We start from the raw sequence: 15,489 nt of genomic DNA on the forward strand, positions 1-15,489 counted from the left end.
CCGGTACATGGTGGCATCGAGATTTGAACCGACACAGTCTGGCTCCAGACTCTGTGCTCTTAGGAAGGGAAAATAATCTACCAGAAATAAGTGAAAATATTGATTTGGGGCAGTCTTTCACAGTTGCAAAGCCTTTACATGCATGTGGTTCAGTTTGGTCCTGATGTCGCTAGATGAGGACGATGTTATCATGCCCATCTTATAGCTGAGGACAGTGAGGCCCAGAGAGGTGATGCGACTTGGCCGAGGCCATGTGGCTGGGCTGGAATGTGGGTCCATCCACCTGATTCCAAGTCCAGTGCTCTTTCCCCTGCTTCTCAGTCACCTCTTGGGGAAACAGCTATCTAGCTTGAATGGTGACAGCCAACAAGCCCCAGTGAACTCTGCCATAGGTGTGGCCCCGTCTGTCCCACCCACACTGGGTGACACCATCCCAGCCCCAGACCACCATTGCCTGCATCCACCTCACTTTGATATCAGAGCTTTAGAGCCATTAATTCTCAGAGAGAAACATAGATGAGGGATTTTTCAAACTCTCTTCCTTGGAACCTCTGAGGAAACCAGGCTCAGGGTCAGGATATGGGGTCGTTGAATGCGTAAGTGGCAGCTCCACTTATATCTCTTTTGTATTTTGGGTTGCAGTGTTAAGTTTTTAAAAACAAAGGGCTCTGGGAATTCCCTGGTGGTCCAGTAGTTAGGACTCCACACTTCCACTGCAGGGGACCCGGGTTTGATCCCTGGTCGGGGAACTAAGATCCTGCAAGCCATGTGGTGCAGCCAAAAAAAACAAAAACAAAAACAAAACAAAACAAAAAACAAAGGGCTCTACAGGACCCAGACCCACGCACCAGCAGGCCAGCAGCCCCTGCACAAGGCAGGGCTTGGTAGCCAACTGGGTCCCCACCTACCCCGCCCACAGTAGTTGGCCCTACCACAACAGAAGGGCTCACACAGCCCACATAGGGGGCACCCCTAGGGTATACAGCTCGGATGACCAGTGGGAGTGTTCTGCTGGCTTCATAGGACATCTCCTACAAAAGGCCACTTCTCCAAGATTGGGAAATGTAATAAACCTACCTTATACATGGAAATAAAACCAGAATTATGCAAAATGAGGGAACAGAGGAATATGTTCCAAACAAAGGAACAAGATAAAACCCCAGAGGAAGAACTAAGTGAAATGGAGATAAGCAGTCTACCCAATAAAAAATTCAAGGGAATGATCATAAAGATGCTCAATGAATTTGGGAGAAGAATGGATGTACACAGGGCTTCCCTGGTGGCGCAGTGGTTAAGAATCCGCCTGCCAATGCAGGGGACACAGGTTTGAGCCCTGGTCCAGGAAGATGCCACATGCCGCAGAGCAACTAAGCCCGTGCACCACAACTACTGAGCCTGCGTTCTAGAGCCCGCGAGCCATAACTACTGAGCCCATGTGCTGCAACTACTGAAGCCAATGCACCTAGGGCCTGCGCTCCACAACAAGAGAAGCCACTGCAATGAGAAGCCCGCGCAGCACAATGAAGAGTAGCCCCCCGCAACTAGAGAAAAGCCCACGCACAGCAACGAAGACCCAACGCACACAAAAATAAAAATAAAATAAAATAAAATTAAATTAAATTAAATAAATAAATAATTAATTTTTTAAAAAAAAAGAATGGATGTACACAGTGAGAAGTTTAAGAAAGAGTTAGAAAATATAAAGAGGAACCAAACAGCTGAAGAGTACAATAACTGAAATTTAAAATGTACTAGAAGGAATCAGCAATAGATTAGATGAATCAGGGGAGTGGATCAGTGAACTGGAAGACAGAATAGTGGAAATCACCCAAGCTGAATGGAAAAAAAAGAAGAATTTTTTAAAAATGAGGATAGTTTAAGGAACCTCTGGAACAACATCAAGCATACTAAGATTCACATTATAGGGGTCCCAAAAGGAGAAGAGAGAGAGAAAGGGGCAGAGAACTTATTTGAAAAGATAATAGCTGAAAACTTCCCTAACCTGGGAAAGGAAACAGATATCCAGGTCCAGGAGTACAGAGTCCCAAACAAGATGAACCCAAAGAGGTCCACACAAAGACATTGTAATTAAAATGGCAAAAATTAAAGATAAAGAGAGAATCTTAAAAGCAGCAAGAGAAAAGCAACTATTTAAGGGAACTCCCATAAGATGATCAGCTGACTTTTCAGCAGAAACTTTGCAGGCCAGAAGGGAGTGGCATGATATATTTAAAGTAATGAAAAGAAAAACATACAACCAAGAATACTCTACCTGGCAAGGTTATCATTCAGATTTGAAGGAGAGATACAGGGTTTTACAGGTAAGCAAACGCTAAAGGAGTTCAGCACTACTAAACCAGCTTTACAAGAAATGTGAAAGGAACTTCTCTAATTGGTAAAAGACCACAACCAGAAATATGAAAATTCCAAGAGGAAAAATCTCACTGGTAAAAGCAAATATACATAAAGGTAGTAGATCAACCACATATAAAGCCAGTAGGGAGGTTAACAGACAAAAGTAGGAAAAATCTTCTATATCCACAATAAGGGATACACAAAGCAAAAAGATGTAAAATATGAAGTCAAGAACATTACATGTGGGAAGGGGAAGTAAAAATGCAAGGTTTTTAGCATGCATTCGAACTTAAAGAGATCATCAACTTAAAATAATCATATAAATATCATATTCATATATGTGTGTGTGTGTGTGTATATATATATATGTGTGTGTTGTTATATATAAACCTCATGATAACCACAAACCAAAAATCTGGAATAGGTAGACACAAAAGAAGATAAAGGAATCTAAACATTAACTCTAAAGATAGTCATCAAATCATAAGGGAAGAGAGCAAAAGAAGAAGAAAGAAACAAAAAAGAACTACAAAAACAACCAGGACACAACAAAATGGCAATAAGTACACACCTGTCAATAATTACTTTAAATATAAATGACTAAATGCTCCAATCAAAAGACATAGAGTGGCTGAATGTTTTTTTTTAAAAAAAAAAGACCTATATATGTGCTTCCTACAAGAGACTCACTTCAGATCTAAAGACACACAGACTGAAAGTGAGGGGATAGAAAAGATATCCAATGCAAATGGAATTGGAAAGAAAGCTGGGGTGGGGAATTCCGTGGTGGTCCAGTGGTTAGGACTTTGTGCTTTCACTGCTAAGGGCCTAGGTTCAATCCCTGGTCAGGGAACTAAAATCCCACAAACCATGCGGGGTGGCCAAAAACAAACAAACAAACAAGAAAGCTGAGGTGGCAATACTAATATCAAACAAAATAGACTTTAAAACAGAGACTGTAAAAATTAAAGAGACAAAGAAGGATATTACATAATGATAAAGGGATCAATTCATCAAGAAGATATAACAATTGTAAATATGTATGCACCCAACATAGGAGTACCTAAATATATAAGGCAAATATTAACAGACATAAAAGGAGAAATTGACAGTAACACAATAATAGTAGGGACTTTAACACTCCACTTACATCAGTGGACAGATTATCCAGACAGAAAATCAATAGGGAAACACTGGCCTTAAATGACACATTAGAGCAGATGGACTTAATAGATATATATAGAACATTCTATGCAAAAGCAGCAGAATATACATTTCTTTCAAGTGCTCATGGAACATTCTCTAGAACAGATCACATACTAGGCCACAAAACCAGCCTCTATAAATTTAAAAAGACTGAAATCATATCAAGCATCTTTTCTGATCACAATGCTATGAGACTAGAAATCAATTACAAGAAAAAAAAAACTGCAAAAAACACAAACAATGGAGGCTAAACAATATGCTACTAAACAACCAGTGAGTCACTGAAGAAATCAAAAAAGAAATTAAAAAATACATGAAGACAAATTAAAATGGAAACACGATGCAATATCTATGGGATGCAGCAAAAGCAGTTCTAAGAGAGAAGTTTATAATGATACAAGCCTACGTCAGGAAACAAGGAAATATCTTAACCTTATATCTAAGGGAACTAGAAAAAAGACAAACAGGACCCAAAGTTAACAGAAGGAGATAAATCACAAAGATCAGAGCAGAAATAAAGAGAGAATAAAAAACAATAGAAAAGATCAATGAATATAAGATGGTTTTGAAAACATAAATGAAACTGATAAACATTTAGCCAGACTCATCCCCAAAAAAGAGAAGAGAGCCCAAATACATAAAGTCGGGAATGAAAGGGAAAAGTTACAACCAACACCGCAGAAATGAAAGGATCTTAAGAGATTACTATGAACAATTATATGTCAATAAGATGGACAACCTAGAAGAAGTGAATAGATTCCTACAATCTCCGAAGACTGAATCAGGAAGAAATAGATAATATGAAGACCAATTACCAGTACTGAAATTGAATCAGTAGTAATAATTTAAAAAAAAAAAAACCTCCCAACAAACAAAACTCCAGGACCAGATGGCTTCACAGGTGAATTCTACAAAACATTTAAAGAAGAGTAAACACTTATTCTTCTCAAACTATTCCAAAAACTTGAAGAGGAAGGAATGCTTCCAAACTCATTTTAGAGGCAAGTATCACCTTGTTACCAAAAGCAGACAAAGACACCACACAAAGGAAGGGAGGGAGGGAGGGAGGGAGTGGGAGGGAGGAAGGGAGGAAGGAAAGAAAGAAAAGAAAAAAATTATAGACCAATATCACTGATGAACATAGAAGCAAACATCCTCAGCAAAGTATTAGCAAACCAAATTCAACAATACATCAAAAGGATCATACACAATGATCAAGTGGGATTTATCCCAGGGATGCAAGGATGGTTCAATATTTGCAAATCAATCAATGTGATACATCAAATTAACAAATTGAAGAATAAAAATCATATGATAATCTCAATAGATGCAGAAAAAGCTTTTGGCAAAATTCAACATCCATTTATGATAAAAACTCTCAATAAAGTGGGTGTAGAGGGAACATATCTCAATATAATAAAAGCCATATATGACAAGCCCACAGCTAACATCATACTCAATGTTGAAAAGCTGAAAGCATTTCCTCTAAGATCAGGAACAAGACAGGATGCCCACTCTCACCACTTTTATTCAACATAAAAGTATTGGGAGTCCTAGCTGCAGCAATCAGGCAAGAAAAAGAAATAAAAGGAATCCAAACTGGAAAGGAAGAAGTAAAGCTGTCACTGTTTGCAGATGACATGACACCATATATAGAAAGTCCTAAAGATCTTATAAAAAACTATTAGAACTAATAAATGAATTTAGTAAAGTTGCATGATACAAAATTAATATTCAGTAAACTATTGTGTTTCTATGCACTAACAATGAATTATCAGAAGAAGAAATTAAGAAGACAGTCCTATTTACAGTTGCATCCAAAAGAGTAAAATACCTAGGAATAAGTTTAACCAGGGAGGTAAAAGACCTACACACTAAAAACTGTAAGACACTGATGAAATAAACTGAAGAAGACACACAAAAAATGGAAAGATATACCATGCTTATGGATTGGAAGAGTTACTGTTGTTAAAATGACCATACTGCTCAAGACAATATACAGGTTCAATGAAATCCATATCAAAATACCAATGACATTTTTCACAGAACTAGAACAAATAATTCTAAAATTTGTATGGAAACACAAAAGACCCCCAAATAGCCAAAACAATCTTGAAAAAGCACAAAACTAAAGATATCATGCTCCCTGATTTCAAACTATAATACAAAGCTACAGTAATCAAAACAAAGAACAAGTGTTGGCAAGGATGTGAAGAAAAGAGAACTTCATGCACCATTAGTAGGAATATAAATTGGTATAGCCACTATGGAAAATAATACAAAGGTTCCTCAAAAAATCAGAAATAGAACTACCATATTATCCAGCAATTTCACTTCTGGGTATTTTTCTGAAGAAAACAAAAACACTAATTTGAAAAGATATATGCACTCCAACGTTCATTGCAGCATTATTTAAAATAGTCAAGATATGGAAGCAACCTAAGTGCCCATTGATAGTTGAATGGATAAAGAAGATGTGGTGTGTGTGTGTGTGTGTGTGTGTGTGTGTGTGTGTGTGTGTGTGTGTGTATAAAATGGAATATTACTAAGCCATAAAAAAGAATGAAATCTTGCCATTTGCGACAACGTGGATAGATCTAGAGGGTATTATGCTAAGTAAAATAAGTCAGACAGAGAAAGACAAATACAGTGTGATTTTACTTACATGTGGAATCTAAAAAACAAAACAAATGAACAAATGTAACAAAACAGAAACAGAGTCATAGATGCAGAGAGCAAACAGGTGGTTGACTGAGAGAAGGCAAGTAGGGGGATGAGTGAAATAAGTGAGGGAGATTAAGACGTACAGACTTCCAGTGGCAAAATAAAAGAGTCACAGGGATGAAATGTACAACATGAGGAATATAGTCAATAATATTGTAATAATTTTGTATGGTGACTGATGCTAGCTGGACTTACTGTGGTGATCCTTTTGTAATGTATAGAAATATCAAATCACTATATTGTACACCTGGAACTAACATAGTGTTTAGGTCAGTTATACTTCAAAAATAAGTAAAATTAAAACAAAATAAAAACTGGATGTATTAACTAAAAATAATAATAATAAATTAAATAGAGGGCTCTATGGGGTTAAAAAACATATGCTTTCAAACCACTCTTTGAATCTAGTAACTACCTCCCCATTTTACAGATGGAAAAACTGACTCCAAAGCACGTGCCTTTCCCATAAATGATGATAATATTCAGGCATTGTTCTGAGCTTTTTAACTTAACCCTCACAACCCTATGAGGGCAATACTGGTCTCCATTTTACAGATGAGGACACTGAGGCTCAGATGGTTAAGTGGCTTGCCCAGAGCTTAGAATCCCAGGAGCCTACCTCCCAAGTTCACACTCTCAGCCACTCCCAGCCTGACAGGCACACCTTCTCTTTTTGTCCTGGAGAGGGGAAGTCACTAGCTGAGGCACAGGGTAAGGCAGTGTTGGAACTCAGTCCAGAATACAGATCTCCTGCCTCCCAGCCCAAGTCCTGATTACCCCCTGCTGTCTAGAACATCACTGGGCTGGAGGGGAAGATGAGCAGGCCGGTATGGACCCTGGATCTGTTCTTCACTGGCTGTGTGACTTTGCACAAGTGAATGGACCTCTCTGAACCTGTTCCCTCACCCTAGAAAATGGATAATGGGGCCCACATCACAGAGTTATCATGAAAGCTAAACAGGATTATCCACATGAGTCTGTTGGCACAGGGCCTGGCACAAAGTGTGAGGGCCCTGGCCACCTCTGTTCAGGGATCCAAGGAGTCCCCAAGGCTTCCTGCCCCGCCTGCTTCCTCCCCCTCATCCCAGTCCTCACCCGCCCACCCGTGTAACACAAATACTAATTATAACCATTGCCATGAACTGCTTCCTGGCTGAGCCTAATTACTGGGCAGCTCTGTCATCACCATTATAAATATCACTAAGGGAGACAGATTAGCTTTGTCCGAAGTTTTATGTGATTAGATCGACAAATGCTTGGGCATGCTTGGTCTTCCCCGCCTGGGACTTACCCAGCCTGGTCATCCTGCACAGCTTATGGCCCGCTGCAGGTTTCTCGTCTGTCTTGAACTTGGTGCTTGGTTATAGGAGTGGACAACCCAGCCCCTTTAACCCGGCCAAGAGGTGGCGCCTGAAGTGGTAGGGATGGAGCAGGTTGGGGCTGCCATCTTATTTGTCATAATGGCAAAACCACAAGTTTTGGGAATAGATACACCTGGGCTCCAACCCAGGCTTTGTTAGTTACCAGAAGTGTGACTTGAGGCAAGTTACTGACCTTCCTTGCATTACAGTTGTTTTACACTATCTAATGGGGAAGAGTCAAGGAGATCAGGCGCGGTGCCTGGCGTGTCATAGGTCCTCCCAGTTCCTCCCCTTCCCATCTTCCATCATCTTCAGTGTGACCTGAAGAGCCAGCCCTTTCTGAATCCACCGCCACACACACTGACATCTACTGAGCGCTGCTTCTCTGTGAGGCACTGGACTGAGGACTTTATGCATCTTGTTGAATATGTATAAAGACCCTATGGAGTGGATACCATAATCATTTGATAGATGAGGAAACCAAAGCACAGAAAGCTTTGTCAAGGTCACACAGCTGCACTTGGCTGCTGGTCACTCTGGTGGGATGAGATTCTAGAAGGCTGTGTAGCTGCCTTTGGGGAGCATAGAGCAAGGGTCACAGTAAAGTCCAAGAAGGCTGCCTGCAGGAAGATGCCTGGGAGCTGAGGGGTTAGCCAGGGGAGGGAGGAGAGCAAAGGCCTCCCAGGCAGAGGCTAGTGGACATGCAAAGGCCTGGAAGAGGAAGCACGGTGTGTTTAGGGGGCTGACTGTTCATATTTTACTGAGTTTCGAGCATGTGAGGGAGGGTGAGAGAGGCTGGAGAGGCGCCAGGAGCCGATCAGGGCCTGGGGTAGGTGGGGAGGCAGTGCTGGAAGCCCAGCCAAGGCTCATGCTCTCTTCTGCCAGTTCCAGGAAGCCTGCGTGAGAAGGAGAGTGACTGGATCATATCAGTTAGTTTAGAAGGTTCTGCTGGAGCCAGCTGGGAGATGGCGGACTGGGGGTCTAATCAGGGAAGGCTTCCAGGCAGAGGCGGGGCAGAGCCAAGTGGGCCTGGACAGAGGGGCAGAGATGACAGATGGAGACCATCAGAACGGTGGGGTGGAGAGAGGCATGGTAGGAGCCTTGCAGGGGGCCTGAACGGTCAGTGGTGTGGTGGAGGGCCTACGTGGGGAAGAAGGAAGAGGTTGCTAGCCAGGTTTGGGGCTTGGGTGTGGGCGGGCCTCCTCGGCAGGCGCTGAGGCACAGTCCGTAGGCAGCACTAGGTAAGGCTCTCAGTGCCTCCAGGGCCCCCAGGCAGGTGAGTCAACACCAGGCCAAGTAGGTGAATGTTTTTCAGCTCCCGGCATGTGTGGGCAAGTCTCCCACTGCCAGCACGTTAAGGGGAGCCCAGCCTGGGACTCTGGTCCAGACTAGGGTGATTGACTCATTGGCCGGCAGGGTTGCTGCCTTCTCCAAGGAGGTAGTTAGCAGCCTTGACCTCCCATGTATGCTCTGTGCCCCTGGCCTTCCAATCTTTCTCACCTTTAGGCCTCCCTTAACTCCTAACTAACCTCTCCTAACTGCGCCCTAGCTCCTGCCCACCTTCCCGCTTTCCATGCTCAGGCCTCCAGCTCCATCTGGCACAAAGTGGAATCTCCCTTCCCAAGCCCAACCCCCCCCCCCATTATATCCCTCCCTATTTCCCACATCCCGAATGGGCAGCCTACAGTCTCCAGAAGAGGTCAACCTAGAAAAGAGGAAGAGGCCCTGAGAGGGTCAGGAAGATATGGGTTTGAGTCTCAGCTCTGCCACTAACAGGCAAGCCGCTTCCTTTCTCTGGCCTCAGTCTCCTCATCTGTAAAATGGGGATCCCTGGGCTTATTCCACAGGGTGATTGATCATGAGACACAAATAAGATGAGGGTATAAAAGAACCTTGAGAACTGGGCAGTGCTGGGCTTGTGTCAGTGTCGACAACTTTGTTTTCTGTTTTAGGGGGCAGCCAGTTATTTTTTTTAACAAATGTTTTATTTTGGAATAGTTTCAGATTTATAGCATTATTGGGAAGATAGAACAGAGAGTTTCTTTACGCCCCACACCCAGTTCCCCTATTATTAATATATTATATGGTACATTTGTCACAATTAATGAACTGACATTGATACGTTATTACTAACTAAAGTCTATACTTGATTCAGTTTTCTTTAAGTTTCTGCCTAATGTCCTTTTTCTGTTCTAGGATCCCACTGAGGATACCCCATTACATTTAGTTGTCATGTCTCCTTAACCTCCTCTTGGCTGTGGCCGTTTCTCAGACTTTTCTTGTTTTGATGACCTTGACAGTTTTGAGGAGTCCTCAGCTGATAGTCTGTAGGCTGTCCCTCAATTGGGATTTGTCTGATATTTTTCTTAGGGTTAGACTGGGGTAATATGCTTTGGGGAGGAAAGCCACAGAGGTAAAGTACCATTTTTATCACATCATATCAAGAGTACATACTATCTTTCGGTAATTAGACTTATTGTTGATGTTAGCCTCGACACCCAGGAAGTCAGTTGGTTTTGCCTGGAGTACAGCAACAGAGCTAAATTCACGCCAAATGTCAGCTGAACTAAGGCCAAGATCAGAAAACCTGGATGAGAGCAGAAGCAAATGGGAAAGGTGATGAAGGAAAATAAAGAAAAGCAATTTATGAGGTGGGTGCTGTAGTGTGTCCCCCAGGTGCCAGGTCACTTGGGAATGGGACGCTCTATGCCAGGCAGTTTGTTTCAGCTCATTTAATCTTTACACTGAACCTTTTTATAAATGAGGAAACTGAGGCCTTAGAAGGGAAATGACATGGTCACATGAGCCAGAGAACCTGGAGTTGGGCCCAGGTCTGTCTTTATTGCCTCACTCCCACTGTTGAATAAATACTTTGAAGCTGCATTCCCAGGAGAGTAGAATAGGGAAGGTATGTTCCTGATACAGGTTGTTTCTAATTCACTTTATTCCACAAAGGATTCCTGATGGGTTATAACTGAAACACATCCAATATAATGATATGCAATAGAAATGAAAAATCAGGAGCAGAGAAAATAGAGTGGAAAATGTGGACAAGGACAAAGCTGAACATAAAGACCAGAAAAGTGCCCATAGGTGAGCTTCTCATTTGGCTGTGAGCTTCCTCAGCCAATTCCTGTGATTCCTATAATCAGAGAGCTAAGAAGCAGTTCACTCCTCCAAGAACTTTGTGGTAAATTTAAAAAGAAATTAATCACATGGAAATTTCTCATGTAAAAGACACTGAGCAATGTCATAGATAATGTAATAGTAGTAATAGATGTTACATGGTATCATCTTCAGGAGTGATGACTATATTTTTACTGTATGCCCCTTGCCCACAGTTGTCGTATTTGAATTTTACATTGTCATCAGGTAACTAAACTCTACTGTTTCTTCTTTGCTGAAGTCACAGATGCCTTTGCCTTGGTGAAAATCTTGGATACAAATTAACCAGTTATCTATATACCAGGTTGTGTGCTGGACACCGGGGATGGAGGGAAATAAAATGATTGCTGCCTATCCCCACCAGGTCCATCCCTGGGATAAAGACACCTAGACAAAGGCCTGAACAAAATGCAGGTGCTATGCTGGGGGTACACCAGAGGGAAGGGCCTAATTCCCTCTGACTGAGGAGGAGGGGGGACTTCATGGAGGAGGAGGTAGGCCAGTCATGGAGAGCGGTAGTTGGGGTGGAGGGGGCACAGTCTTGGGAGACATAGGTCCCCTGAGGGTAGTGACCAAGTCCTACTCAAGGCTGCCCCCTCAGCTTGCCGCACAGAGCCTGACAAACATCAAGGACTCAGCAAACTCCTTTTGAGTGAGGGATAGATCAGGGGTCAGGGTGATGGCCACACACCTGAGAGGTATGTGGGAAGGGTGAGTCTGGAGAGGTAGGTTTGGGCCAATTGCCGGGCGGCCTTGAATGCCAAGCTAAGGAGTTTGGATTTTGTTCTTTAGGTGGTGGGGATCAATTGGAGGCTTTTGAGCCTTGTGTTTTATAAGAATTGATGGTACAAATAATAACAGCTAACACATGCTGTGTGCCCAGCACTGTTCTAAGCACTTTATAGTAACCATTTAAGTATCACAACAGTCCTACGAGGGAGGTGCTATTATTTTCATCCCCGTTTTACAGATGAGACAGCTGAGGCACAGAGAGGCTGAGTCACTTGCCCGGGCTCATGCAACTGGGAAGTGGCATAGTGGGGATCTGAACTGAGGTTTGGAACTAGAGCTTTTACTCTATCATTGTGTTTGTTAAATGTAAGTATTTAACTAACATATAACCTGAGTGTGTATTAGATGACATGTAAAGATTCAGCAGATCTCAACTAATTACTGGCACGAGAGGCAAGAACTGATGGGGGCTCTGGCCACAAAGGGCAGCATCCCTAAGGAGCTGAGGCTTAGAAACAGAATGTGAAAATGGCTCAGAGGATGTGGTCAAGGAGTCGCAAGCCTCCGAATTTCACTGAATTTCACTTACAGCTGCCTCTGACGGGCTCCTAGATTTCTTGGAAGATCCTACCGCCCTTGGGCAAACCAACCCCGAGAGCCATCTGAGTGACTAACACAGTCAGGGCAAATGCCCGGTGGGATCACACCCATTGCCCCTGGGCCAGAGGCCTTTGTCATCAGAAACACATGAGCGTTTATAATACTTCTCATTTCTGTTCACCCCAGGCCTTTGATTTCCACAGGGTGGGGTTTCCAGAGCCGGGCACCATCACACCCTCCATCTGGCTTTCCTCACCTTCTCTGTGCAGGCGGGGGGGACTGGGGACCGTGGTTCCCACTCCTCCATTCTTGGTCTCCGCCAAGCCCTTCTCATGAACACCAGGCCCACATTTCGCATCCAGGGGCTCAGCGGACCTGGGAGAGGAGGGAGCAGAGCAAGGCAGAGACTCCCCCCCAGAGCAGCAGAGGTTCTTCCCCTTCCCTGAAGCTCCCTGGCTGCGGGCATCCCCACAACCGCAAATGAGGCAATTAGGGAGAACAGCGCTGGCTGCCCTGCCACTCAGCGCCTCTGGACTCCACGAGGTCCCACCTGAAGAAGCAGCTCCCCCTCCACAAAGAGCACGGGACCAGGAGGCCAGGACCCAGGTTCCAGGCCCAGCGCTGCCCCTCACTAGCTGAGTGCCTGGGGTTCTCTGGAGGCCGCGTGGTGAGGTCAGGCAGCGAGGATTCACATCCTGGCATCTCACTCTCTAGGCAGGTGACTTGGGGCAGGGGAGGGGGGCAGTAGGGGCGGGGGACGGTGTGTGCCGCCACCTCCCCAGTCCTCAGTCTTCTCCTCTGTAAAGTGGAGGTGGTGATCCCCACCTCACAGGGCTTCACGGGGTCGGGAGAGATACCTTGGGCCCAGTGGCTCATTCTAGGTGTCTGGTCTGCCCAGCCCCTCTCCCTGCCTTGTCCCCTCCCACTTCTCCTAAAAGGGAAGTGATACCTGCTGAGGTTGGGGCTCTTGGTGGGTGTGGGGATCCAGCAAGACATTGTGTGGAAGGCCCCGCCCAGAGCCTGGCGGGTAAGAGATAGGGCTGCCCTGTCGTTGGAATGTCACTCGCTGACTGGGGCCCACTGTGCCCCCCGTGGAGCGGAGCCAGCTAAGCCATTCCCACGTCTGAGGTGGGTTCAGTTTCACTCCCCAGCCCGGGGCCGGCAGGCAGCGTTTCAGGAAGGGCCCCTCATCTTTTGTGTGCTGAAAAATAAACAGCTCTTGGTCTCCGCGGATTTCTGCTTGGGAGGTATGTGAGCTTCCTTCGTCATCCCTCCACAGACAGGCTGGCCTCGGCCCCTGGGATGGGCTGCCAGCCTCCTCCTTCGCTTCTCACCTTCGCTCAGATGCCTGTGGAGGCTCTAGCCCCCGACTAGGCCTTTGGGGATGTAAGGCCTGACGAGACCCAACCCCTGCCTTCAAGGTTCTCCTACTTAAGGTGCTCTGTGCTTTCAATAGAAGGAAGCATGGGATGGGGGGCTTGGGGAGGCGGAGGACACAGAGCAGGGGGCCAGATGCTGCTTGGGGTCAGAGAAGAATGGTCAGGAGAGCTTTCCGGAAGGGCTGACCTCTGAGCTGAGGCGGAAGGAGAAGGAGCCCTTGCTTCACTACACCTGGGCAAGTTATTTCCCCGAGCCTCAGTTTCAGGTTCTGTAAAAGGGGCCAAGAATACCTGCTTCAGAGCCAAGAGCTTAAATGAGATGATGGATGTAGAAGAACTGACAAACACCTCATACCCCTAGATGCCTAGGAAATAGTAGCTGCTGTGCCAGGCAGTAGAGATGTTTGGTGACTTGAATTTCTTTTTCAACGGTCTTTTCCTGGAGTGGTTAACACCTGTTGCTTAGTGTAGCTGAGAGTCCTGATTTCAGAAAAAGCCCACCTGTAGCCCAGCATGAAATGAAGCAGCCTGGGAGCCCTTTCTCTCTCTTGGGTGGGTAATGGGAAGTCCTGCACCCAGTGGGAGTGGAGCAGAAGACCCCAGAATTCAAATTCTTCCCACGCACCCTGCCTCTCCCAGGGTGCTTAGACATGTTTCCTTTGTCTTTGGGCATTGCAAAATTAGATGCACAAGGATTCAAAGGCACTTCCCCAGAGTAATTTTCACTTCCCCTCTAATTGTTCTACCATTCATTTTAAGTTTATTGAGCACCTGTGGTATGCCATGTGATGGGGATTCTCTGTGCCAGACAAGGTCCCAGCCCTGATAAAACTCACAATTCTGGGGAGGGGGAAGGAGATAGATGTAAAAACCAACATAAATAAATAAATAACAGACTGCAGTAAATACTATAAAGGGGAAAATGGGGTGCCATAATCGAGAATTTGGGTGTCTACTTAGGATGGTTGGGATATTTGAGGAGGTGACATTTAAGCTGACATCTGAAGCAGGAGCCGGCCATGGGAGGAGTAGAGATGAGGAAAGAATGTTCCAGATAGAGGGAGCAGCGCTATAAAGGTCTTGAGGGAAGGAGAAACTTGGAGAATCTGAGGAACAGAGGAAGGGCCAGAGAAGCTGGGGCCTGAGTGAGACGAGGTGGGGAGCAGCACGAGATGAGGGTCAGGGTGAGCAGGGGCCATGGGGGACTGGTAAAGGGACTGCCCCTGCAGAGTTTGAAGCAAGGGTAACAAGATCAGAATTTGCTGTTAAAGCCTCGCTCTGGCTGCAGAGAAGGCTATAAGAAGGCAGAAGGCGAAGCCAGGAGACCTCAGGAGCTGTCACTGTGGCTGTGACCCTGGCTGTCACCTCAGCCCTCTGTGCCTGCTCCTTCACACACGTGTGACTGTGAGAGTCAAATATGGGAATGAACAGAGGCGCACTTTGGAAAGCTGAGAAAAACGTATAAATGCAGGGGATTCCAGGTCTCACTGGACACGGAGGGTCCTTTGGGCAACTGCTGGGTTAGGGTTGTCTGGGGTCTCGGGTGGGAGGGAGAGTGCCTGAGCACCTCACATCTGAGGGAAGGGTCACCTTCCTGATTTTCAACTAGGCCCCAAGCTGTTAATGTTTTGAGGGTAAGGTCACACCTGTGAGCCTGGAGACAAGCATGGGATTCCCCTCCAGCCACCCAAACGCACACACATAACATTTTTCATTCTCGGTCAGGAGAGTTCTCTGGAATTTTCTGAGATCATCATGAACTCTGACTTAAAGACCCCTGAGCTAGAGGAAGGCGGAAATGAGAGGGGAGGCACATGCCTTTTTTTACACCACCTCTTTTTTTCCCCCTAATCTTTCTAGCTCCAATGGGCAAGACTGCTCTTGGGGCCCGTAAGGGACAATGGTGAGAGGAACCTCTCTCCTGACTGTTGTAGGCCAAATTAGGGGTACTTTCCTAATACCTGACT

The 15,489-nt window shown here is 45.1% G+C and overlaps 1 protein-coding gene across 1 annotated transcript in view; it reads left to right on the plus strand.

Annotated features, from left to right (window-relative positions):
* Positions 1-15,489, plus strand: part of ECE1 (endothelin converting enzyme 1) — a 119,728-nt gene that overhangs the window by 42,214 nt on the left and 62,025 nt on the right. The gene's annotated exons all lie outside the window — the stretch shown is intronic.

Source organism: Balaenoptera borealis, assembly GCF_965194805.1.
Source record: "Balaenoptera borealis genome assembly, chromosome: 1".
Lineage (NCBI taxonomy): Eukaryota > Metazoa > Chordata > Mammalia > Artiodactyla > Balaenopteridae > Balaenoptera > Balaenoptera borealis.